Source organism: Saccopteryx leptura, chromosome 11 (genome assembly GCF_036850995.1).
Source record: "Saccopteryx leptura isolate mSacLep1 chromosome 11, mSacLep1_pri_phased_curated, whole genome shotgun sequence".
Taxonomy (NCBI): Eukaryota; Metazoa; Chordata; class Mammalia; order Chiroptera; family Emballonuridae; genus Saccopteryx; species Saccopteryx leptura.
The window spans coordinates 56,864,649-56,889,948 of NC_089513.1; the positions used below are offsets into that span (position 1 = coordinate 56,864,649).

Consider the following 25,300-nt stretch of genomic DNA (forward strand, 5'->3'; position numbering starts at 1 on the left):
TGCCCTCGCCGGGAATCGAACCCGGGACTCCCGCACATCAGGCCGACGCTCTACCACTGAGCCAACCGGCCAGGGCCCGAAATTTGAGTTTTAAGGTGGAAATCTAACCTCAAACCATATCTATTAATAATGCATTTTGATTAAATAGCTGCATAAAATGTTTTTTAATTAGAAAATGATAAATACACCTGAGTATCACTCCAAATTAGTGATTTTATTTGATATTTAGTTTTGTTAATTTAGCTTCCAGAAAACTCGCCTACCATGATGTAACATTTTCAGTTCCTAATGTGAAATTTAAAATTAGAAATAAAATATAGAGCTACACAAATTCGCCTACCATGATGTAACATTTTCAGTTCCTAATGTGAAATTTAAAATTAGAAATAAAATATAGAGCTACACAAATAGCTCTATATTTTATTTCTAATTTTAAATTTCATTTAAGGGATGGAAAAATCGAAAAAGAGAAAGTGCCATTTCAACGATAAACTGAAAAAGGAATTTCCATTCCTCATATCAAAGAAAGATGCCATTGTTTTCTGCAATATTTGCAGCAGAGAATTTTGTACTGCAGTTGGGGGCAGAGCAGCGATAACTAAACACTTGACCACCAATAAACCTAAGCAATCATTAGATGCATCAGCTTCCAGTTGTAAAGTAACAAGTTTTTTTAAAACTTCAAATTATTCTGAAGATGAAAAACAGTTGGCTGAAATGGAGGGAACATTTGCGTTTCATACCATAATTCACAAAGTTTTCGCAGTCTGGATTATACAACTAAATTATTGAAAAAGTTTCACAATGCAAAATTTTCATGTGCCAGGACAAAATGCAAGGCTATTTTGAAATCAGTATTTAAAAATTACTGTGACAAAATACTTGCGGAGGACTTGGAAACTGCAGCATTTGTAACGATTTTATCTGATGAATCATCATAATGAAATTAAATTGTATTTTAATGTTACCAAGGGCATTCAAGTAAAAATTTTAAATTTAGAATCCATTGAGGACAAAACTTCTGAAATTTTGTCAAACCATCTATACAGAGTAATAAATGAAAACAACTTGAAATTCGAAGTTGTTGCACTAATGGCTGATAATACAAATACAAATTTTGGTGGGCAAAGACGTAAAGGGGTGAATAATGTGTATATAAAATTACAAGTTACTCCAAAAGAAAATACTAGAAATAGGTTGTAATGCACTTTTTTGTCAAATGCAATCAACATAGCGTCATGTGCCATGCCAATTGATGTAGAAATAATAACTACAATTTATTTGCATTTTTAGTCGTTTTACAGTCCATGTTGATACTTTAAAATAATTTTGTGAAGCAAATGTTGAATATAAAAAACTTTTAGAATATTCAAAAGTTAGATGGCTTAGTCTAACACCTGTTATAGAGCGTGTGCTACAATTATTTGAGCCTCTCCGTTCAAATTTTCTAAGTTTAGACAAATGTCCTAAAATCCTGGAATCATTTTTCACTAATATCTGATATATTAATGTATTTTGTACATAATCAAGCATCTATTTTTCACAAAACGATTCAAAAGATTGAAGGTGAACACATTTCAGCTACAGAAGTTAATCTTATTTTGAATGACTTTATCCTTCAATATAAATCTCGTTTTGAAGAAAAATTTCTTCCTTTAATTATAAAAAGAAAATTGTCAGACTTAGAGGAATCAAATTCAGGCATAACAGAAAAGTTTATCAAAGAAGTGCAGAATGTTTACCAGACATGTTTTCAATATATCGAAGAATGGTCTGAAACAAACATCACGGGAAATAAGTTTTCAATGGTATTTTTTTTTTACTTCATTGCAAGAATATCAGCTATTGAATCTTGTCTTGAGTTTTTATCTAAAGAAGTGCCAGACATCAAAATAGATGACAATTATCTCTTTGAAGAAATTAGAAGACTGAATGTATATTTAAATTCTGAAAGATTAATACAATGGGAAAATTAACACGTCGGAATTGATAAAAGATGGGTGGAAATATTCAGCCATTTCAAAAATGAACATATTCCATGTGAAAATTTATTTATTCTTGTTCAATTTACATTGTGCTGCCCTGGAACTAATGCAGCAGTTAAAAGACTTTTTAAAATTGCTAATGATTTTTGGACAAGTGAGAAATTGAGATTGAATGTTGATACTCTAGCTGCAGCACTTGCCGTAAAATTCAATATGAAGGATATTTTTGTTCAGATATTCCCAACATATTGTGATAAGATGATGCATTGACAAAAATATTCATTCAATGGAAATTACCTAAATGAGTACTTTTTCAGCCCTGGCTGGTTAGCTCAGTGGTAGAGCGTTGGCCTGGCGTGCAGGAGTCCCGGGTTCGATTCCCAGCCAGGGCACACAGGAGAAGCGCCCATCTGCTTCTCCACCCCCCCCTCCTTCCTCTCTGTCTCTTTCCTCCCTTCCCCCAGCTGAGGCTCCATTGGAGCAAAGTTGGCCCAGGCGCTGAGGATGGCTCTGTGGCCTCTGCCTCAGGTGCTAGAATGACTCTGGTCCCAACAGAGCGACGCCCCAGATGGGTAGAGCACCACCCCCTGGTGGGCATGCCGGGTGGATCCCGGTCGGGTGCACGCAGGAGTCTGTCTGACTGCCTCCCCGTTTCCAACTTCAGAAAAATACAAAACAAAAACTAATAATAAAATGAGTACTTTTTCCTTAAAATTATTAAAAATAGGCATGTAAGCATAATTACAATATAAGATATTACAAATGTTTTTATTATGCATTTATATTACAGTGTATTATTCTTTTTTTTTTTTTTTTTTTTTGTATTTTTCTGAAGCTGGAAACGGGGAGAGACAGACTCCCGCATGCGCCCCACCGGGATCCACCCGGCACGCCCACCAGGGGGCGATGCTCTGCCCCTCCGGGGCGTCGCTCTGCCTCGACCAGAGCCACTCTAGCGCCTGGGGCAGCGGCCAAGGAGCCATCCCCAGCATCCGGGCCATCTTTGCTCCAATGGAGCCTTGGCTACGGGAGGGGAAGAAAGAGACAGAGAGGAAGGAGGGGGGAGGGTGAAGCAAATGGGTGCTTCTCCTATGTGCCCTGGCCGAGAATCGAACCCGGGTCCCCCACACGCCAGGCCGACGCTCTACCGCTGAGCCAACCGGCCAGGGCCACAGTGTATTATTCTTGTAATGAATAAACTGTTTCTTTTATTTACGATATTGTTTTCTTCAATTTACTTTTGTCCTTTTCATTGTAAAACAGTTGGTCACCTTAGGTTTATGCTTTATGTAATAACTTGTTGGGATATAACTTTGTCAAGTCTAAAATGTCACATCTGTGATTGGTGACAAATTTATAACTATTAAGTCCCAAGTGAGTGCTGTAGCTTAGAGGCCACTGTTAATGATGAGGGAGGTGGTTTCACTCCAATTATCATTTTAGTAGTTAAATAAAGCATGCACAAACTTTCGAGGATTAACCTTGATGTACATAAAAAGGGTCCACAAGGAACTGAGAATAAAATGGTTTCTCTCCGATTATGTAACCCCCTTGGTGAAATAAAAGCATGGGACAATTGTCGCAATTTAACCTCAATGTAAATTAAAAGCGTCCAGAAGGAAGTCAGTACGCGCTGCTGGGAGACGGTTAATTTTCCTCACACACTCTTCTCCAGTATCGAGTTAAGTTCCCTCTGAAATACCAACTCAGACATACTGAAAAGCTCTTAAATTTCTTTAAAAAGGTTACCGGAAGGTATGAGTGAGAGAGATCGTATTATGGAGTCTGTACCCATCCACGCGGCAGGTGCACAATCATGTCCTTTTGGGACAGCATTGCGGACCCACCTGGCGCAGGTTAAGGTGGGCCCGCAGCCGGCGGCATGCGTCAGGGTCCCGCGGGCTTTCCGCGCTGGTGCTGCCACGCAGGCGCACTGCAGCGCGGGCAAGGTCGGTGCGCCGCGCGGGGTCTCTCCGGATTCACCGGATCCAGCCGTCTGCAGACACGACTATAGCAGTCGACACCTCGCCTTTCCCTCAAGCCGAGACCGCAGCATCATTTTCCCAGATCGAGCTTACAAATTCTTCTGCTTGCCCATGCAAAACTAACGTGGATATTCTATGTAGAGTTTATTTTTCATCGCAGCCGCCGCCATTTCCAGACTTTTGCGATCCCATTCATTGCCTTGGTCGCCACAGAAAGCTACTGCAGACGCCGCTAGCCCACTAGCGTCAGCGGAGTCTGCGCTACTTCCGTAATCCGTGATTTCCCCTCCCTTCTAGGGCCAGTGACTGCGGAGGGGAAACAGTGACGACCAGTCGGAGGAGAGGGATGAACATGCAGGGCGGAGTTCCGGTTTGCACCACCCCCACTTGGTACGGTCCGACTTCCCCGCCCCGCGGCTGGCGGAGCTGAAAGAGAGGCAGGGCAGCGGGGAGGGGCCGGCGGAAGGGGCGGGGTGGTCGCGCCGCTCGTCCCGTGCCCGCGGGGTCACGTGCCCGCGCCACAGCCAATCGTCGGGAGGGGCTGCCCTGAGAGCGAGGAGGTTGTGGTGAGAGACAGACCGAGACCGGAGATGTTTTTAAGCCCGGCCTCCGCGGCGGTAGTGGCGGCTGCAGCGGCGACGAGAACAACGACAGCGGCGGCAACCCCTGGGCACTCGATCTCGGGTTGAAGCTTCCTGCGGCGACCGTGCCTCGGGTCCGTGAGGGTGAGGGGGGCGTGGCGACAGGCGAGGAGGAAGGAGGGGCGCGGTTTCAAGTCGCGTCCCCGGCGCCCGGGACCCCTCAGTTCTGCGCTGCTCCCGTCCCCTCTTCTCAGAGCAAGGTAGGGGACGCGCCCTACCCACCTCCTGCCTCTCGGCGCCGCCCGGCCTGGCTCAGCCGGTGGAGCCGCCGGGATGACGGTGACAGGCCGTTAGTGGCCCCGGCGCGGGTCGTCCCGCCCGCTGCCGCCCCTTCAGGAGTGCGGAGGAGCTGCGGCGCAGCTGGCAGCTGCCAGCGGGGCCAGGGGCGCCACGCGGGGCCGGGGCCTTAGCGGGGCGATCCCCGCCAGCCGTTCCCGGTTCCCGGGGTTGGGCTGCCGCCGCTGCCGCTCGGAACATGGCGGGGCCGGGAGGAGCGTGTGCGTGCGAGTGTGCGCGGCCCCAGAGGGCGCCGCCGGCTTGCCGCCGCCGGACCCGGCGGGGCGGGGCGGGGCGGGGGTGGGGGCGCGCCCCGTCCGCCGCTCGCGCGCCCGCCCGCCCTCCGGAGGCCGCCGCCGCCCTCCTCGGGGAGGGGGCACGCGAGGTACCGGGGGTCGAGGGAAGAGGTGGATGAAAAAGAGAAGGAAAATTGCCACTTTAATAGTCTCGGGGGAAAGGAGAGCGGCCGCGGTGCAGTCCTGTGTTTAATGCCAGTGTGCGCTGCCCTAGCCGCATTGGGCAGTCGTTTGGGGAGTGCCTGTTTGAATGATGTTCTTAGACCTTTGGAGCACGGCGGGTTCTTACATCTTATTTTGAGGTGCAGTACGGTGTGACGTATCCTGGAAGATCTCAAAGCGTTGAATAAACGGTTGTACAAAGAGGTTACCGAAGCCCAGCTGACAGCTGTTTTAATAATAACAGTAAGAAACAGCTTAGGATGGGAAGTTAACACTGTTGCACCAGTTGAAACTGTAGGAAACATCTGAAGCAGTGTAATCATCCAGGTTGACTTTTCCACTGGACACTCGCGGCTAAATGCGAACGCGGGCGAAATGGTGCAGACCCAGTGATCTGTAACGCTTTGGAATTACAATTTCTAATCCTGAGGTTGTAATGAATCTGTGTTCTCCATCGTGTATTCCTTTTTTATTTTAAAAACGGTTTATGTAAATTAAAAAGGAAGACGAATAAAGTAGCTATTTTTAAGAAAATTGACTTTATTAAAAACATATGCTCAAGTAGGCTGTTAAAAATCTTGGACACTGATCTGTTTCAGTTTCTTAAGTCATTATACAAAAGCTTTCCTGGAGATTATTAGCTCAGAACTAGCAGAACGTTTGTTGTATTGGTGCCAAGTGGCTTAAACACAGAATGAGATAGTGTCGACTGCATAAGGTGAAGTCGCTATGTTGTTGGAGAAAGGCTTTCATTTGGGTGAAATGCAAAAACATTGATAGATTTGAAATGTTTCCCCGGAAGATGATAAGCAAGAGGAGAAAGGTTTTACTGTACTACTTAAACATCTTTTATAGTTGACACAATCAACTAAATTTCTGACTAAATTTTTAAAGATCTGCGTATGGTTTGACTTAAGTTCAACTATTCAGTGTTTATGTTCTATTTTAGGGATAGGCAAGCTGATAAAATGAAGTAAAACCTAGGTTAAGTGGTATTCATGGAAGGAAAGGTTTTTAAAAAAATGCAGGATGCTCTTACTGATCTTAATCAGTGTAGTTTTCATACTTGTTAGGGTGTTTTTATGAACAAGTAGAGCTGGGAAAGTGGTAATGTCTGCATGTGTATTCCATTAAGAAAAATGTTTGAGGAAGAGTAGCGAGAACAAAAGTATTAAGATAAAAGCTTAGGTGAATATATGTTGTGGGTCTCTGCTTTTAGTTCTTTAATATATCAGGAAAAGGGGAAGAAAGCTTGATTTTATTTTATTTTTTTGAGATCACTTCCCAACCAGTAGAATGTATTAAAAAGATAGACATTTTTATCAAGATCCTTTTATGTTACTTTTTTTTTCTACAGAATTGGTTGAAAAGGTGACTGGTTCTTCTGAGATAGATGGAGAAATTGTGGTTTGTATTGGGGTATTTGGAAAATATTCATTGGAAAAGAGGCTTTTATTCTAAAGGATAAGAAGAATAATAGTAAAAGATATTGTTTCTTGATATTGACTGGCAGTTAAATTTTCTTCAAACCATTATTGTGTTTTAAGAGTGCCATTTTAGTCTAAAAAGAGAATGGCTAGTGAGATTATTTCTGTCATAATCCATAAGAGGTTTAGACTGCTTTCTGTATATAAACTTGATGATCCTGAGGCAACATCTATCACATGAAGAATTTATCCAGTAATTGTAGTTAAGAGATATTGACACTACTTTTTGACTTTGAACTTGTTGCTAAAACTAACATCAACTTGTATTTGTAAAATGCCTTATTGTTTAAGTCTTGCAGATGTATCCTTAGAACTGGAAGAGACCTAAAATTTTCTGACCTATTTCCTTCACTTTACAAATGAGAAAATAAAGGCCTAGTAAGGTGAAATGACTTAACAGTCAGCACAACTAGTTAAAATAGTCTTTGGTTTGGGGCTAGAGATTATCTGTGAAGATGCTAATTTGCCTCTAAGAAATAGCTTTATGGAGTAGTGAAAAGAACATTGAAAAATAGGTGAGAAGGCCTGGATTAAATTCTTTATTTGTCACTTCCTGTGGTTTTAACAAATCACATTAAATTTCAGAACCTTGCCTTCTTAATTTACAAAAAAATAATTTTCCTACATAATTCACAAGGTTGTTGGAACAAATGTGATTACATATGGACAGCTTGTTGTATACTGTAAACTTTTATACATGTTAAAAGTGGTGTTCTTAATGTATAACAAGGTGTCAAGATCCCTTGGTTATTGCTTGGCCTTAGCTTTGTTTCAGTACCTGCTGTTTACAGATTATAACTCCCTGTAGATACATTTTCTGATCCCCACTTAGTTCTAATCTTAGAAAAGCTTCTTATGAACATTTTAAAAATTGCAGTTGTTAAGAGCCTGACTTCCTCTGGAGAGACTGAAGTTTCTTTATATAGCATTTGAAAACATTCTCCTATACATTCATGCATACATAATTTGCTTAACAGTGGTTTTTAAAAAGTAATAGTGAAAGTATCTTAGTTACAATGTTAATTTATCTGTTACTAGTTTCCAGATATGCAATAACAATAATTTTCCTTTATAAACTTAGCTTTGAATAGTTCATGTGAAAATTATCTTGTAGATCTAAAATATATAGAAATGTAAAGACAATTTTTTATTGGTTTATGCTGTAAAAAAATCATTAAAGACCTTTTGTTCTTGTGCTTTAAATTGATAATACTGAAAACCAGTATGTCAGTATTTTAGTATTGCACAGATTATTGTAAACTTGAAGCTAAAGTTTATGATAAACATTTGAGCATTTAGAATATCTGGAACATAGCTATGTTTAAAGTTTTAAATGAAAAACATTTTATGTAATTTTTATAACAACCTTGTAAAACAGATACTATTATTCTAATATATGGCTGAGGAAAATGAGGCTTTGAACATTTATGTGACTTACCTATTCACATACCTAAAAAAGTGACACATACTGTTATCCCTGTTTTTAATCACTTCTCTGTGTTCTGACTCTAAGTAAGAGTTTTCACAGATTTTGAAAAGTTTAAGGCAGTGTTTCTTAAGTTTTGGACTTTGGAAAATGTTTGAGGATCAGCTATTATACTTTGTATTTTGTTAATCAAAAAAGTCAAAAAGAGAAAAATAATAAATACCTTAATAGATAGATGACTGGCCTGTGGTGGCTCAGTGGCTAGATTGTGGACCTGGAATGCGGAGGTTGCTGGTTCAAAGCCCTGGGCTTGCCTGGTTAAGGCACATACGACAAGCAACCAATGAACAACTGAAGTGAAGCAACTATGAGTTGATACTTTCATTCCTCATCCCTTAAAATCAATAAATAAAATCTTTTAAAATAGTAATAAATAAATAAATTCCTAATTATAGTCGTGGAAGACAGGCCAGCAAGCCTGATACAGTTGTTTTTTCCTAATGTGAGTGGTCAGAAGCAAATTATTTGTGAAACAGCTACAGGACTACAGTTAATATTACAAGGGGCAACTCTAATAAACTTCACCTTGATATTTATATCATTGTTCTTAAAAAACATACTTTAGTCAGTGTGACTAAAGAAAAAACTCACCAAACTCATTTAGGACTTTCATAAAGGAATATATCCAGCAGTAATAACATTTGAGTTTGTCCAGGTTAGAAAAGAGCATCTGATTAGTGAGAAAAGAGTTTTCTGATTAGTGAGACCTTCCAACATTTTTAGAAGTTAAGTTTAAACTCAGGTGCTTCCAAATTCAGATAATAGGTAATGAAGCCACAAGTTACAGGGTAGAAATCATTTCTTTGGCATTTAGAAATTGTATTGTCTTGGGCCAATCTCTTTAACATTTGTTTATAACACTAAAATTGTGTCAAATATGTAGTTACTTTTCTGATTATCATTTTGTATTTGGACCATAATTGGGACAATATTACAAATATTAGTGGTTAATACCATATTTTTAAACTACCTTGTTGCTTGAAAGAGAGCTCTATAACTTCTCAGGTTTTTGGTTCTTCTTACAAAGAGGTTGTGTCAGCATTCTAACTTCTAATAGAAAACAAAAACCATACATGTGTGGCTCTTTTCCTAGAAATAGCTATATTGACTCAGCATAAAATTTAGAGAGGGACAGACAGCCTGGAAGGCAGAGAGATGAGAAGCATCAATTCTTCATTGCGGCACCTTAGTTGTTCATTGATTGCTTTCTCATATGTGCCTTGACGGGGGTGGGGGGGTGGGGGGGGTGCTACAGCAGAGCGAGTGACCCCATGCTCAAGCCAGCGACCTTGGGCTCAAGCTGATGAGTCTTACTCAAACCAGATGAACCCGCACTGAAGCTGGTGACCTCGGGGTTGGAACCTGGGTCCTCCATGTCCCAGTCGGTTGCTCTATTCACTGTGACACCACCTGGTCAGGCTTTCATGAAGTACTTTTTACATCAGATTTCTTTTGAACTTCTCAGCTACTCTGAGATCAACAAATCGCTGGCTAACCTGATATTAAACTGTGAATAAGATACAGGTAAAAAAAAAAGGATACAGATTAAAATTCTCTAGACTCCTTTGAAATTCACTCATGAAAGAATCATTAGCAAACCTAAAGAGGAAAGAAACACTTGCACTTTTTTTCTCTCTGCCACTGAAGCCACATTGTATCCAGCATTTTATTCTATTCTGCTTAAACTTTAATGTTTACACATTAAAAACATTTTAATGTGTAAACCACACCACATTTCTAACTAGTGATGATGGTTAGTGATGTTAAAGGCAGATGAGAAAAGTAAAATTTTACAGAATGTGTCTTACCATTATTTGCACAAAAATATTACAACTAGGACTAAAGTCTTATATTTTTGGAGTTCTGTATTAAAGTCTTTCAGCCTCTGAGTTAAGTCTCTATTACCAGAATTTAATTTTGACTATTACTTGGTGATCAAGAAAAAGGACTTTAATTGAGTTTCTGTACTGTAGATACTGTTAGACATTTTTATATGTTATTTTAATATGAGAGCAGATATATATCTCGTGGATATACTTTAAAAAGTTGTCACTGGTATATCTCTAACTATAAATAAGATTATAAAGAGCTAACTTAGATAAATGTAAGTATTATTTTGAGAGAATTTTTTTCTTAAGATCAACCCAATTTGGCCCTGGCTGGGTAGCTCAGTGGATAGAGTGTTGGCCCAGTGTATGGATGTCCTGAATTCAATTCCCAGTCAAGGCACACAGGAGAAGTGACCATTTACTTCTCTTCCACTCCCTATTCCCCCTTCAACTGGTTAGAGCAGGGGTCCCCAAACTACGGCCCGCGGGCTGCATGCGGCCCCCTGAGGCCATTTATCTGGCCCCCACTGCACCTCCGGAAGGGGCACCTCTTTCATTGGTGGTCAGTGAGAGGAGCATAGTTCCCATTGAAATACTGGTCAGTTTGTTGATTTAAATTTACTTGTTCTTTATTTTAAATATTGTATTTGTTCCCGTTTTGTTTTTTTACTTTAAAATAAGATATGTGCAGTGTACATAGGGACTTGTTCATATTTTTTTTTATAGTCCGGCCCTCCAATGGTCTGAGGGACAGTGAACTGGCCCCCTGTGTAAAAAGTTTGGGGACCCTTGGGTTAGAGCATGGCCCCAGGTGCTGAGGATAGGTAGCTCAATTGATTCGAGCATTGGCCCCAGATAGAGGTTGCCGGGTGGATGACAGTTGGGGTGCATGTTGAAGTCTGTCTCACTATCTCCCCTCTTCTCTCTGAAAAAAAAAAATGATTAACCCAATTTATTCATAGATTTATAGTTGAGGTGCTTATCCAATAGTGGTTATTCAACCTTCTGATTATCCCTCTCTTCCAGGACTTGTAAAAACATCCCCAAAATGATGATGAGTGTTCTCTTGAAGCTGCAGTTGAGTAGAAAAAAGAATACTTCTTTATCAAGTTTCTATTTACCCACATGTTATTGAAAGTAAACAGGAATGTTTGACAGCAAGCTGGCTTACTCATTCTTCCTTTCCTTTGTTCTTTTTACCCCTTCGTAGCTTCTCCTTTCTCTTGCAGAGTTAGTGCTTTCTTGCTTTGCAAAATCCATAGCTATCGTTGTTCCTTAATAATTTAAGTTTTCGCTATTAAATTTAAATTATATTACTTTCATTTTGCATTTTAAGGCTTTTATCTTTAATTTTGATACAAATTTGGATCATTAGCTAATCCATGGGGAAATAATCATTGACATTCTCTCTTCTGCAAATTGACACTTTTTATCCTTTGGTCATTTTTCTGTCTTTGTTCCTCATTCAGAATTTCTAGAAGTGACAATCAAGAATTTGAACATTTTAAAAACATTTTTATTTAGGCTTTTAAGTTACACAATTAATATATGTTTGATATTAAAATCCTCCAACCTCCCACTGTGGATATTCTTTGTGTGGGACAAAAGAGGGATACTGTGGAAGTAACTGCACAGGTTGACCTTGTGAAGTTTATTTTATTTCCATTTTAGAGATGAGATTCAGCTTAAATCAGTGATTTAATGATCCAACCTGACAGTGTAATAGATTATCTCTGGATATTGCATTTGAAAGTAACTGGAACTTTTTATTGTTTTACTTTGGATTTTTCAAGTTTTACCCCAGTAACAAGTATTATGGATATAATAAAAAAGGTCTTAAACATTTTATGATTAGTTAGCATACTTTATTTCTTTAAAGACTTTATTTATTCATTTTAGAGAGGAGAGAGAGAGAGAGAAGAGGGGAGAAGCAGGAAGCATCAACTCCCATATGTGCCTTGACCAGGTAATCCCAGGGTTTTGAACTGGCGACCTCAGCATTCCAGGTTGACGCTTTATCCACTGCGCCACCACAGGTCAGGCCTAGTTAGCATATTTTAAATAAATGCTTCTATGAACACTTCATTTAGCATTTTTAAGACAGGCATTGGGGGGAAATATAAACAAAGACAATATTATAGACTGTCTTTTTTAGGGTTTCCCATTCAGTGAACAAGTATGTGTGAAATAGGACGGTAGTATTATTCTTTAATTATTCAAATTTCTAGTCAGTTTAGAAAGGAACATGATAAGCCCTGCAGGGCCATCCGATGGAGTGTGTCTATCTTATTCACTGTTGTATCCCCAATTCCATCACACTGTGAAGGTCAGCACATACTTATTGAATGACTAAGGTCAGTGACATGAGAATGGTCTGACCGGCATGAGGTGATGGACTGGGAATGAGACAAAAGATGGGTAGTAGAGAAGAAAGGCCATGATTACTAGGTTAAGGGGCTTAAAAATGAATTTCCAAAATGAGTAATATAATACCCTTTTTAAAAAGAAAATAATTCTAGAAGTTGTATGGAATTCATTTAGGAGGTAAGGAGATCATTGAAAGGTTCTTAGGGCCCTGGCCGATTGGCTCAGTGGTAGAGCGTCGGCCTGGCGTGCAGAAGTCCCGGGTTCGATTCCCGGCCAGGGTACACAGGAGAAGCGCCCATCTGCTTCTCCACCCCTCCCCCCCTCCTTCCTCTCTGTTTCTCTCTTCCCCTCCCGCAGCCAGGGCTCCATTGGAGCAAAGATGGCCCGGGCGCTGGGGATGGCTCCTTGGCCTCTGCCCCAGGCGCTAGAGTGGCTCTGGTCGCAACAGAGCGATGCCCCTGAGGGGCAGAGCGTCGCCCCCTGGTGGGCGTGCCGGGTAGATCCCAGTCGGGCACATGCGGGAGCCTGTCTCTCCCCATTTCCAGCTTCAAAAAAAAAAAAAAAAAAAAAAAGGTTCTTAGGTTTTAAGGTTTTAGGTCTTCATGCTAAGCACATATATGAAGAAGACAATCTCTGTACGGAACTTAAAATTTTGCAGACTTATAATAATGATCTTTAATTAGGGAGCGATTCTGTAATCATTGTGAAGTTATATTGCAGTTTCTTTAATATTAGTGTTCAGGAGAAAGAACCTATGTCTTTCGGGCTCTGAAACAAGTTTGTCCAAAAAAGACTAAGTAAGAGTCACTGACTTGGAAATTTAAGTTCAATTTCTTTTTAATTCAGTTTCTGATTTCCATTCTTAACTAGTCCTAAACTTACGTTTTTAGGCGTGTGTGTGTGTGTGTGTGTGTGTGAGAGAGAGGGGGGGGGGGGGACAGGGACAGATAGGGACAAACAGACAGGAAGGGAGAGAGATGAGAAGCATCAATTCTTTTTTGTGGCATCTTAGTTCACTGATTGCTTTCTCATAAGTGCCTTGACCAGGATGCTACAGCATAGCAAGTCACCCCTTGTACAAGCCAGCTACCCTGGGCTTCAAGCCTGTGACCTTTGGGCTCAAGCTAGCGACCATGGGGTCATGTCTATGATCCCACACTCAAGTCAGTGACCCCACACTCAAGCCTGAGACCTTGGGGTTTTGAACCTGGGTCCTCCGTATCCCAGTTCGACGCTCTCCATTACGCCACCACCTGGTCAGGCTCTTATTACTTTCATAACAGCTATTAGAATACAATGAATTTACTTTGTGCTGGTCCCTCATTACCATATTTCTCTTTATTCTCCTTAGCATGCTTTGGCTGGGGAACAGTTTGTAATTCTAAATTACTCTGGCCAAAAGAGCTGCCAGTAATACATACTACTACTATCTTCAGCCAGCTTAGAGTGTGTTTGCTTTTAAATGCCCTGAAATATGCAGTTATCCAGAATTCTTATGTGTACTACAGTAAATAGATTTATATGGGAGAGTGAGTGGAATACAGAAAAAGGGATGTAAATGAGGTCCAAACAATTCAACCCTGGTGTGAAGTCACATGAAAGCTACAATTTTGGCTATAATTGAAGCAGTGTTATAACCAAACTATTGTTGGGCTATAGTATGGTATGCAGATTAGAAATAACTTAATACTTAACGTTAGCATTGCTCTGTCATAGGGGACTGATTTCAGTCACCTGTAACTGCATAAAGAGTTTAGGCATGAAGATTTTCAGGATCATGGACTTACATTGCAAAAGCAGTGATTATGCTAAACTATTCTGGTATTTTTATGTTGTGACTTTTATCCCAAATCGCTTACATTTTCATGTACCACTATTAAAATTACACCCAATTATATAGGCAGTTTAGAGGTCATTTCCTTTCATTTAAGGCTAAAATATGTGCCACTTATTTTTTAGTGAAAGCAGTAAAAGGGAGTTATTTGGGCATTATTTGGGATTAAATTGGGAATAGTACTTAGAATGAAACCTGAGGTATGATATGTTGCAAAGATCAGCTGCTTACCTTTTGAGGGCAGGAGAGGTGGCAAAATTACAATATCAAAAACGTTTTATTTTGAAATAGTTCTGTCCCAGTAGAGCCCAAGCTCTACATCGATCAGGTGTCCCTGATTCGACTTCCCCGTGCAGTGGGACACTCCTGCTTACCAACAGGCTGGCAGCCTCTTCGAGACTACTCAAGGTGGCTATGAGAATGCTACTAGTCTGTGCTGACACTAACTGCCACTGGAGGAAAAGCACAAGTCCGACACACAGAGTTAGTTGCAATAATCACACAGACAATTCATTACAAATCCTTTTGGTGTGCCTGGGTACAGCTTAAGGGGGCCCCGTGGGCGTGCTCCTCTTGGCTGTCTTTGGTCAGAGCTCAGAGCAGCGTGGAGACAGTTCACGTTCATGTTGGAGTCTGGGCGACTACCTCAGCAGGGGGCCCTTCAGCTTCAGTACCTTTTCTGGCCAACGCCTTCTAACAGGTGTCAATCTACAGGATTATCACTTCAGATTACCTTTTTGGGAATTCCTCGCAGGGAACCCCTTTTATGTTAATCTATTGAAATGTTACATCAAACCACTTTTTCAGATGATCTTATTTACGTTAATTTACAAAATTATGACATCAAGCCACTTCTTATCTATGTATAACTTCACACACACACTAACTGGGCCCTGCTCGAAAGTCAGAGTCTGTTTATCACATCTGCACACACTATATTAATTCCTATTCAGATGGCATAACTTTATTTAATTTTAATATTATATCTTAATTACTTTTATATATCTTCTATATTTTTGTTTTTTTATATTTCTATATATTTAATTACTATAACATTATATTACTACAACAAGTTCAGATAATTTGAAAGGTACAGAAAATAGCAAAGTGAGCACCTAAGTAACTATCACCAGTTAAGAATTAAACTACAGATTCAGTTGAAGCCCCCAATATACCTCTCCTTGCTCCTTTTCCTAATTCCCCCGGGAGAATTCCTGTCTCTCAGCACCCCCCTCTCTGCTTGCACTTTTTTTTTTTTTCAACAATGGCTTTTTCCTTTCTCTAAACCTGTAAAAATTAGTTTCTTTCTTCAAAGTTCACCTTAATGACCTTTTTATATTAACTCTGGTTACATTGTACATAACAGTAAGATCGGTCTGACTAGGGGAGTTGAAAATAAGATTGTGTACATGAGATAGAAATCTACCTTAATTTAAAATCTGAAAAAGGAAAGCTAGATGTCAATACACATAGTGCAGAACAGAACTGATAAATAGATGTGAGAGTAACCTAACGAAATATTTATTTTAGGAAGATTAGTCTGGTAGCAGCAGTGGGTCTGAAAAGAAGTGGAAAACTGAATTGCTAACTCAATTTGACCTTTTTTCCTCCCAATTACCCTATGTTAGTGAGATTTTATTTGGCCTCCAAACACTTTACCATTTTGAAAGAAGAGAAAGGAGCTGGTGGCAAAATACTTAATTACAGGTGTTTCTATTTTCAGGATTTAGGAGATTACTCCTGACCCCTTTTACAATCTGTTGACAGCGAAGTGCACATGTAGTGGTTCCTAGACTTCTGTGTTCATTATTGGTCATTTCTTTGCTCCTAACGCCAGAGATGCAAGTGAAGCTGCCTAACCATTTTCTCTGAGCTGTTGTAGCCCTCTACTGGTCTGTGGAAGTTACACAGTGTAGAACCCTGTAGAGCTAGAAAAGGTTAGTAACGAACTCAGCAACTCGTTTTTAGAATCTTAGAACCATAGAAGACATTTGTGCCAACTGCCCCAATTGAAGCTGAGTACATGTGTTTTATATACCCATCTTAACAATTCTGGGAATAAATAAAGATATAGATATTAAATACCCAGGGCAAATAGATCACTATAAACACTACTCCCTGTATTTCTTTAAAACTAAATGTATTGTTAGAATGTGGTCCTTTATGGTCCAATGTTTGACAGTGTCAAAAAAAATCTTTTTGCCACTAATCACTTTTGTTAATATTATCTAATAAAGTAATGAGGATTTTTTTTTTTTTTTTTTTTTTTTACAGAGACATAGTGAGAGTCAAGAGAGGGGGATAGACAGACAGGAACGCAGAGAGATGAGAAGCATTAATTATCAGTTTTTCGTTGGGGCACTTTGTTTGGTCATTGATTGCTTTCTCATATGTGCCTTGACCGTGGGGCTACAGCAGACTGAGTAAACCCTTGCTCAAGCCAGCAACCTTGGGTCCAAGCTGGTGAGCTTTGCTCAAACTATATGAGCCTGCACTCAAGCTGGTGACCTCGGGGTCTTGAACCTGGGCCCTCTGCATCCCAGTCCAACGCTCTATCCACTGCGCCATCGCCTGGTCAGACTGATTTTTTTTTTTTTAATTGAGGTATTTGGCCCTGCTCAGTTGGTTCAGTGGTAGAGTATCAGCCGGCATGTGGAATTCCCAGGTTTGATTTCCCATCAGGGCACATAGGAGAAGCACCCATCTGCTTTTCCACCCCTCCCCGCTCCTCCCCTCCTGCAGCCAAGGGTCTGTTAGAGTGAGTTGGTCCCAGGCACTGAGGACGGCTCTATGGTCTCCACCTCAGGTGCTGAAAAATGGCTCCAGTTGCAACAAAGCAAGGGCCCCAGATGGGCAGAGCATCGCCCCTAGTGAATTTGCTAGGTGGATCCCGGTCGGGACACATGTGAGAGTCTGTTTCTGTTTCTCTTCCTCTCACTAAAAAAAGGAAAAAGAAAATTGAGGTATTTAGTTATTACTATTAGAAGGTAAATTACTAATCGAAGATAAATACAACAAATAAATGCTAATTGTTTTTAAATTATTTTCAAAGCATTTTTACTTCTTGTTGCTGGAGCCAGAAACTTGGGTGTCATTCTAGCCTCCTTGCTCATATACTGTTCCTCCCTACCTCATAATCTGATCTTTTGTTTCTCATCTAATTCCTCTTTAGTCTGCCTTTCAAGGGTTTCAGCAAGGGTATCTTTCTGTTCGAGTACTAGTACTTTTTCTTTAATGTTTATTTTATTGAGTTTAGAGAGAGGAAGGGAAGGGAGCGTGAGAGACAGGAACAATGTTTCGGGATGAGGCTCTAACCAACTGAGCTATCCTGCCAGGGCATGTTATACTTTTTTATTTTTTTGTGACAGAGACAGAGAGATAGAGGGACAGATAGGGACAGACAGGGAAGGAGAGAGATGAGAAGCATCAATTCTCCATTGCAGCACCTTAGTTGTTCATTGATTGCTTTCTCATTCATGCCTTGACTGGGGGCTACAGCAGACCGAGTGACCTCTTGCTGAAGCCGGTAACCTTGGGTTCAAGCTGGTGAGCCTTGCTCAAACCAGATGAACCCACGCTCAAGCCGGCGACCTCAGGGTTTGAACCTGGGTCCTCCGAATCCCAGTCTGATGCTCTATTCACTGTGCCACTACCTGGTCAGACCATATTACTACTTTTTAGAAGCCTTAAATTGCTTTTTGTCATAGAACTCAAACACCGCAATGACAAGGTGCTTCACAATGTGTGACCCCTTGCTACCTTTTTTTAGCTTCATTTTGTACTGCTCTATTTCTGTTTTTTTATCCCTTCAATATGGCCTTTTTTCTTGTGGGGTATGTGTGTTCACACCTGTGCTCCTGCTTTTTTCTCTGCAGCCCCACCTATATTATATACAACATCCAAGTTGGATGATTCCTTTGTGCTAGTACTGTTGTATTTCTGTAGCATTTATTATTCTATATGGTAATAAACTTGCCCTTTGCCCCCTTAAAAAATATAAATTCCATTTATTCTAGGACTATGTCTTATTCCTCTTTAGTTCTACTGCTTGTCATATAGATGCTTAGTAAATGTTAAATGATTGGATAATTCCATGAGCAAACTGGGTTATCATAACAAAAGGAAATGCCCATAATTAAATAATTTAATATTGCACACTTTATTTTTTTTGAAGTTATGAGGACAATCAGTTCTTCTAGACAAGTGGTCAGCAAACTCATTAGTCAACAGAGCCAAATATCAACAGTACGATTAAAATTTCTTTTGAGAGCCAAATTTTTTAAACTTAAACTATACAGGTAGGTACATTCTTTATCAAGGTAGCGCCCACACATGGTATTTTGTGGAAGAGCCACACTCAAGGGGCCAAAGAGCCATATGGGGCTCGCGAGCCGCGTGGTTTGCCTACCAGGATTCTAGACCAATGCTTATTTCATACTATGTATGTATTGGGGAAAGAGAGGAGGAAGTAAGGAATTGTAGTATTTTAGAGCTGGTATGGGCCTTGTTTTAAAATGAGAAAACAAACCTAAAGAATTTACTAGAAAGAGTTATAAGAACCCAGGCATTTTTCTAAATTTTTTACTTTGCTGAATTCCTTCTAATATATTTTGCTTTAGAGTTGGCCAGGATTATTAGATATTATTGGTTGTTTATATTTCAAGTAATTAGGCTATCTAAATATTATTCCATTTTATATCATAGGGGTACCTTTGTAGAATTTGAAGATGATATGCTCATATCACCTAAACCATGTCGACCAGTTACAGTGTATTTACTTTGTAGTCTTTTGAATTATCTGCTGTGCTCAGATTCTTAAAAGATTTAATTTTTAGCAGCACCAACCGAAAGTGCTGCCTATCTGGATTGAGCTTCTGTCCTGAATATCTGTATCCTTTTCTATTATGGTGGCTGGGTTTAAAAAAACACAATTTTACCTCTTCTGCTATAGTTTTGTCTGAAGCAGTCTCTCACCTGCCATCTTATTTTAATCTTTCCCTTTGTGTTCTGCACAAAGAATTGTAGTCCTCCAGGACAAATCAAGTATAAGTCAACATATTTTATTGTTTTTATTTGAAGATTATATATGTTAATTATAAAAGTAACGTATAATTGTATAAAATAAACTATAAATATATATAAATATGTCTTCAGAACTTTTGTTTTTCCGAAAGCAATTTGCAGGGCGGCCTCTCCATCAAATGTCCTTAATATAAGGACATTGTTGAAGACAGTTTATTTTAAAGGATGTGGATTATTATTATTATTTATTTCTCGAAGTTAGTAGCAGGGAGGCAGACAGACTCCTGCATGTGCCCGACCAGGATCCACCCAGCATGCCCACCAGGGGGCGATGCTCTGCCCATCCAGGGCATTGCTCCATTGGGGCCAGAGCCATTCTAACACCCGAAGCAGAGGCAATGAAGCCATCCTCAGCGCCCAGGCCAACTTTGCTCCAGTGGTACCTTGGCTGAGGGACGGGAAGAGAGAGATAGAGAGAAAGGAGAGGAGGAAGGGAGAAAAGCAGATGGGCACTTCTCCTGTGCCCTGGCTGGGAATTGAACCCCAGATTTCCACATGCCTGACAGGTGCTCTACCACTGAGCCAACCAGTCAGGGCCAAGGATGTGGATGTTTGTCTTAACATTTGGCATGCTGTTGGTTAAATTTGTGATTTTTTATTTTTATCTTTTTGTGCCAGAGACAGAAACAGAGGGGGACAGAGGGACAGACAGGAAAGAAGAGAGATGAGAAACATCAATTCTTGATTGTGGAACCTTAGTTCTTTGATTGCTTTCGCATATGTGCCTTGACGGGGGGAGGGGGGAGCAACAGCAAAGCAAGTGACCCCTTGCTCAAGCCAGCAATCTTCAGCTTCAAACCAGTGACCTTTGGGTTCAAGCCATCAACCATGGGGTTGTGTCTATGATCCTATGCTCATCCAGCAATCCCGCGCTCAAACTGGTGAGCCTGCACTCAAGCCATGGACCTCAGGGTTTCAAACCTGGGTCCTCTGTGTCCCAGTCCGATGCTCTTTTCATTGTGCCACCAGTTGGTCAGGCAGATTTGTGATTTTTATGATACTGATTTCTTGGTCTGGAATTATAATCATTGTATTCTTATGGGAAAATGTTATGGATAGCTACCAGAAAATGTGGTGAAAATCAACCATTGCTTGTATGGAAGGTTTGATAATGAAAGTATGACCTCTTTTCATGGTCTCAATTCTCATTTGAATGGTTTAAGTAGTTAAAGGGGTAGAGAGAGTAGGCCTATAGAATACAGGTAATATCCCAGAAGCACAGTCATTTTTTTTAGGCCTTTTTCATTTTTTTTTTTTTTTAATCACTTTTAAAATGTGAAAGAATTAGCTGTTTCATCTTTGTTTAACTAGGAAATACTTAGTATTTGTTTTTTGGGTTTATTCTTTATTCTAATGGTTTATTCTTTTTTATGCCTGGTGGAAACAGTAATAATGGTATCATAATTGTTTAATAATTTAAGCTATCATTTTTGCTTTCATAGAAAAATAAATTTTTCTAAACCTCTTATTCTGGAGTCAGAATTTTGGAAGGATAGTCTTCAGTGTCATCTAGCCTAACTTTTAAGAAGACAGAAATATTGAGATGTGATTCAGGTGAACCAAAAATTCAGTGGTAGGTCTCAGTGGAATAGTGGACTTCAGATCTCCAGCTAAATATCAGAGAAGGTAATGATCACTTTCCTAACTGAATGACTCTTAAGGATCATTGAATTCTGTTGCTGTGATTTGATTTTTTGCTAGTTGCCTTTATTCTCAGTAATTTTTTTTTAAACTTTTTTTAATTTATTCATTTTAGAGAGGAGAGGAGAGACAGAGAGAGAGAAGGGGGGGAGGAGCTGGAAGCATCAACTCCCATATGTGCCTTGACCAGGCAAGCCCAGGGTTTCGAACCGGCGATCTCAGTATTTCCAGGTCGACGCTTTATCCACTGCGCCACCACAGGTCAGGCTATTCTCAGTAATTTTGAAGGAAGCATTTTTACCCCACAGTAGCTGGAATAGGAAAAATGTTAGGAATTACCATGCTATCCTTTTTGGTTCTTTTACATTCTCTAAGTAGAATGTAAATTTAAGTTTATAGGGCAACATTTGAATATTTTATATGTACCAAGGACTGCTAAAGGATCATTTTAATTCTCATAGCCTTAACAGCTGAGCAGTAACATTTTATAACAGATAAAGAAATTAAGGAACTTGGACTTTATATTTAATCTAAAGTGTATGTTCCAGGGACTTCTGGACAAAATGACAGACTGGGTGAGCTCCTTTTTTCAATTTCAAATATATGGAAATGCTAGATAAAAATAAAACCTTTGAAAAACTCACAGCTGAGCATCAAAGCAAGAAAGATGAATCTGCAGGTTCCTGAAATGGAAAGAACTCAAAGTCATAATAGAAAACAGAAATTAAAACCCTGTCCTAAAAAGACAATAGACAGATACTCCCTTAGTGTGTGAGCTTTAATACAGTACTGGAATCCACTGCAGGCACAGGAATGGCAGGGACTTGAGTCCAGACCAGAAAGAAATCTGAATTATTCATGAATAGGGCCTTTAAAAAAGTTCACCTACCAACCTGGGTTTATATTTCCTGATATAACTTCTTTCTAGCCTTTTGTTTTCAACCTTTTAGTATCCTTTTATAGTTTTTTTACAAAGTAAAGTATATTGATGAATCTTATTTTTATCCAGCCTTGACTTTAATGCATTTTCATTTATAGTGATAGTTTTGGAAACTATTTACATTCTACTTACTACTATACATTTATTTATTTTCCAGTTTTTAAATCTTTTTGTTATTGTTGTTGTTATTTTGTATTTTTCTGAAGTGAAAGGCAGGCAGACAGACTCCCGCATGCACCCAGCCAGAATCCACCCAGCATGCCCACTAGGGGGCAATGCTCTGCCCATCTGGGGTGTTGCTCCATTGCAACTGGAGCCATTCTAGCACCTGAGGCAGAGGCCATGGAGCCATCCTCAGCACCCAGGCCAGCTTTGTTCCAATGGATCCTTGGCTGCGGAAGAGGAAGAGACAGAGAGGAAGGAGAGGGGAAGGAGGGAGAAACAGATGGGCGCTTCTCCTGTGTGCCCTGGCCGGGAATCGAACCCCGATCTCCCACACGCTGGGCAGATGCTCTACCACTGAGCCAACGAGCCAGGGCCTTAATCTTTTTTTAAAAGATCTTATTTATTGATTTTAGAGAGAGAAGAGTAAAAGAGAGAGAGGTGGGGTGAGGAGGAGCAGGAAGCATCAACTCATAGTTGCTTCTTGTATATGCCTTGACTGGGCATACTGGGGGTTTTGAACTGGTGACCTCAGCATTCCAGGTCAATGCTTTATCCATTGTGCCACTTCACCACAGGTCAGGCTAGTTTCTTGTGTGTGTGTGTGTGTGTGTGTGTGTGTGTGTGTGTGTGTGTGTGTATTTGTGTGTATATGTCCTCCAAAGAAGACGAGTACTTTAATCACTTTCTCACCTCATGTATTTTCCCATGTATAAGACGCAGCCTTTTTCGAAACATTTGGGGTCTTATACAGTGGTTTTAGATTTTTTTCTTTATTTCCCATAGATGGAACTGAGGACAAGGCAATGTATGAAGACAGTGATTCGTCATCAGACACAGATAAGGACAAGCTAATGGATGGGAGTTTTGACAGTGATGAGGAGTTGTATGAATTTTATGATGAATAAAACCTGAGTTCAATAACTTTATGTAATACTTTTTTTTCCCCAAATTTCAGGCCCCAAAATTAAGGTGCATCTTATACATGGGGAAATACTTTATTTCTAGTCCTCCTCCACCCCGCCCTCTCCACCCCGGTCTCCCAGCAGGCAGGTTGATGTTCTATAGAACTTTAGCTCTGGATTGGGTAGGGATGTTTCTCAAGCACCTATCTATTCTTTTTCTTACTCTTTATATGAAATATACTTTTAGGTTATTTATTCATTCTTGCTCTCATATGTCACATACTGTCCTCAGATTTATTTCGATTTTATTTTTTTTGCTTTGTTTTTTATTTTTAAATTAGTTAATTTACAATATATTAATTTTATAACTTACTAAGTTATCACCTTGATAAATCTAGTACCCATCTGACACCATATATAGTTATTACAATATTATTGACTGTGTTCCCTATGCTGTACTTTAACATCCCTGTGACTATTCTGTAACTACCAATTTGTACTTCTAAACCCCTCACTTTTTTTTCACCCAACCTCTCCAACCCTTCTTCCATCTGCCAACCAGCAAAATGTTCTCTGTATCTATGGATTTGTTTCTGTGCTGATTGTTTATTTATTGTGTTTATTACAGTCCACATGTAAGTGAAATCATCTGAAATTTGTCTTTCTCTGACTTATTTCACTTAGCACAATACTGTCTAGTTCCATCCATTTGTTGCAGATGGCAAGATTTCATTCTTATTTATGGCTGAGTCATATTCTATTGTATATATGCATCGTGTCTTTATCCATCCAATGCTGGACTCTAGGTTGCTTCCATACCTTGACTATTGTAACTAATGTTGCAGTGAACATATGGATCTATATGTCTTTTCAATTTAGTGGATCCTTCTTTGTCTCTTGTTATAGCCTTTGTTTTTGAAGTCTGTTTTATCTAGTATAAGTATTGATACTGCAGCTTTTTTAAATTCTCATTTTCATGAAATCTTTTGTTCCATACTTTTACTTTCAGTTTGTTGTGTGTCTTTGATCTGAAGTCTCTTATAGACAGTATATGTAAGGGTCTTGTTTTGTTAGCCATTCAGTCACTATGTTTTTTGATTAGAACATTTAATCCATTTAATTTTATTCATTTTTTTATTCTTCTGAAAAGAGTTCCTTTAACATTTCTTATAATACAAGTTTGGTGGTAATGAACTCCTTTGGCTTTTTCTTGTCTGGAAAGCTCTTTATCTAACCTTTCATTCTAAATGATAGCTTAACTGGGTAGAGCAATCTTGTTTTGGATCCTTTGAATATTTCTTTCTAATCTCTTCTGGCCTACAAAGTTTTTGTAGAGAAATCAGCTGCCATTTATATGGGAACTCCCTTGTAGGTAACTAACTGCTTTTCTCTTGCTATTTTTAAGATTCTCTCTTTGGCGTTTTAATTGTGATATACGCCTTGTTATGAGCCTCTTTGAATTTATTTTATTTTTTTTTTATTTTTATTTTATTTATTTATTTTTAGAGAGGAAAGAGAGAGGAGAGAGAGACAGAGAAAGAGAAGGGGGGAGGAGCTGGAAGCATCAACTCCCATATGTGCCTTGACCAGGCAAGCCCAGGGTTTCGAACCGGCGACCTCAGCATTTCCAGGTCGATGCTTTATCCACTGTGCCACCACAGGTCAGGCGAGCCTCTTTGAATTAATATTGTTTGGGGGGGTCTGTAGTTTCTGGTAATATATGTCTATTTCCTTCATCAGATTAGGAAAGTTTTCCATCATTATTTTTTTCAAATTCTTACTGACTGGGTGCTTTCTGCTTTCTTATCTTACAAATCACAGATTTGATTCTCTGCTTCCTCTACTGTTGATGCCTTGTAATTTATTCTTAATTTCAGTTAGTTTATTCTTCATGTTTCATTGTTTCCATGTCACTTTATGCTGTTGAAATTCTCACTTAAGTTCCTTGAGCATTCTTATCACCATTGTTTTTGAACTCTGTATCTGGTAGATGCTTGCCTCCATTTCATTTAGTTCTTTTTCTGGAAATTTCTCCTGTTTTTTCATTTGGAACCTGTTTCTTTGTCTCCTCATATTGGCTGTTTCTCTCTGTGTTGTTTTGTTTTATTTTTAGCAAGAGACAGACATAGAGAGACAGGGACAGGAAGGGAGAGAGATGAGAAGCATCAACTTGTAGTTGTGTCACTTTAGTTCATTATTTGCTGTCTTATATGTGCCTTGAC

General features: G+C 39.7%; 1 protein-coding gene and 1 non-coding gene across 4 annotated transcripts in view; one reads left to right on the forward strand and one right to left on the reverse strand.

Moving 5' to 3' along the window:
* Positions 1-76, reverse strand: TRNAI-GAU (transfer RNA isoleucine (anticodon GAU)). The gene has a single exon. It is a non-coding gene; the product is annotated as a tRNA-Ile (tRNA).
* A 3,086-nt stretch (positions 77-3,162) lies between these two features.
* The window catches only part of ANKRD12 (ankyrin repeat domain 12), a 146,741-nt gene continuing 124,603 nt past the window's right edge, over positions 3,163-25,300 (forward strand). For 2 of the 3 annotated variants that reach the window (XM_066352938.1, XM_066352941.1), the window contains exon 1: positions 3,163-4,811. The gene's annotated coding sequence lies outside the window, so the exon portion shown is untranslated. The remainder of the gene's footprint in view (positions 4,812-25,300) is intronic. The other variant, XM_066352939.1, reaches the window with a different exon arrangement.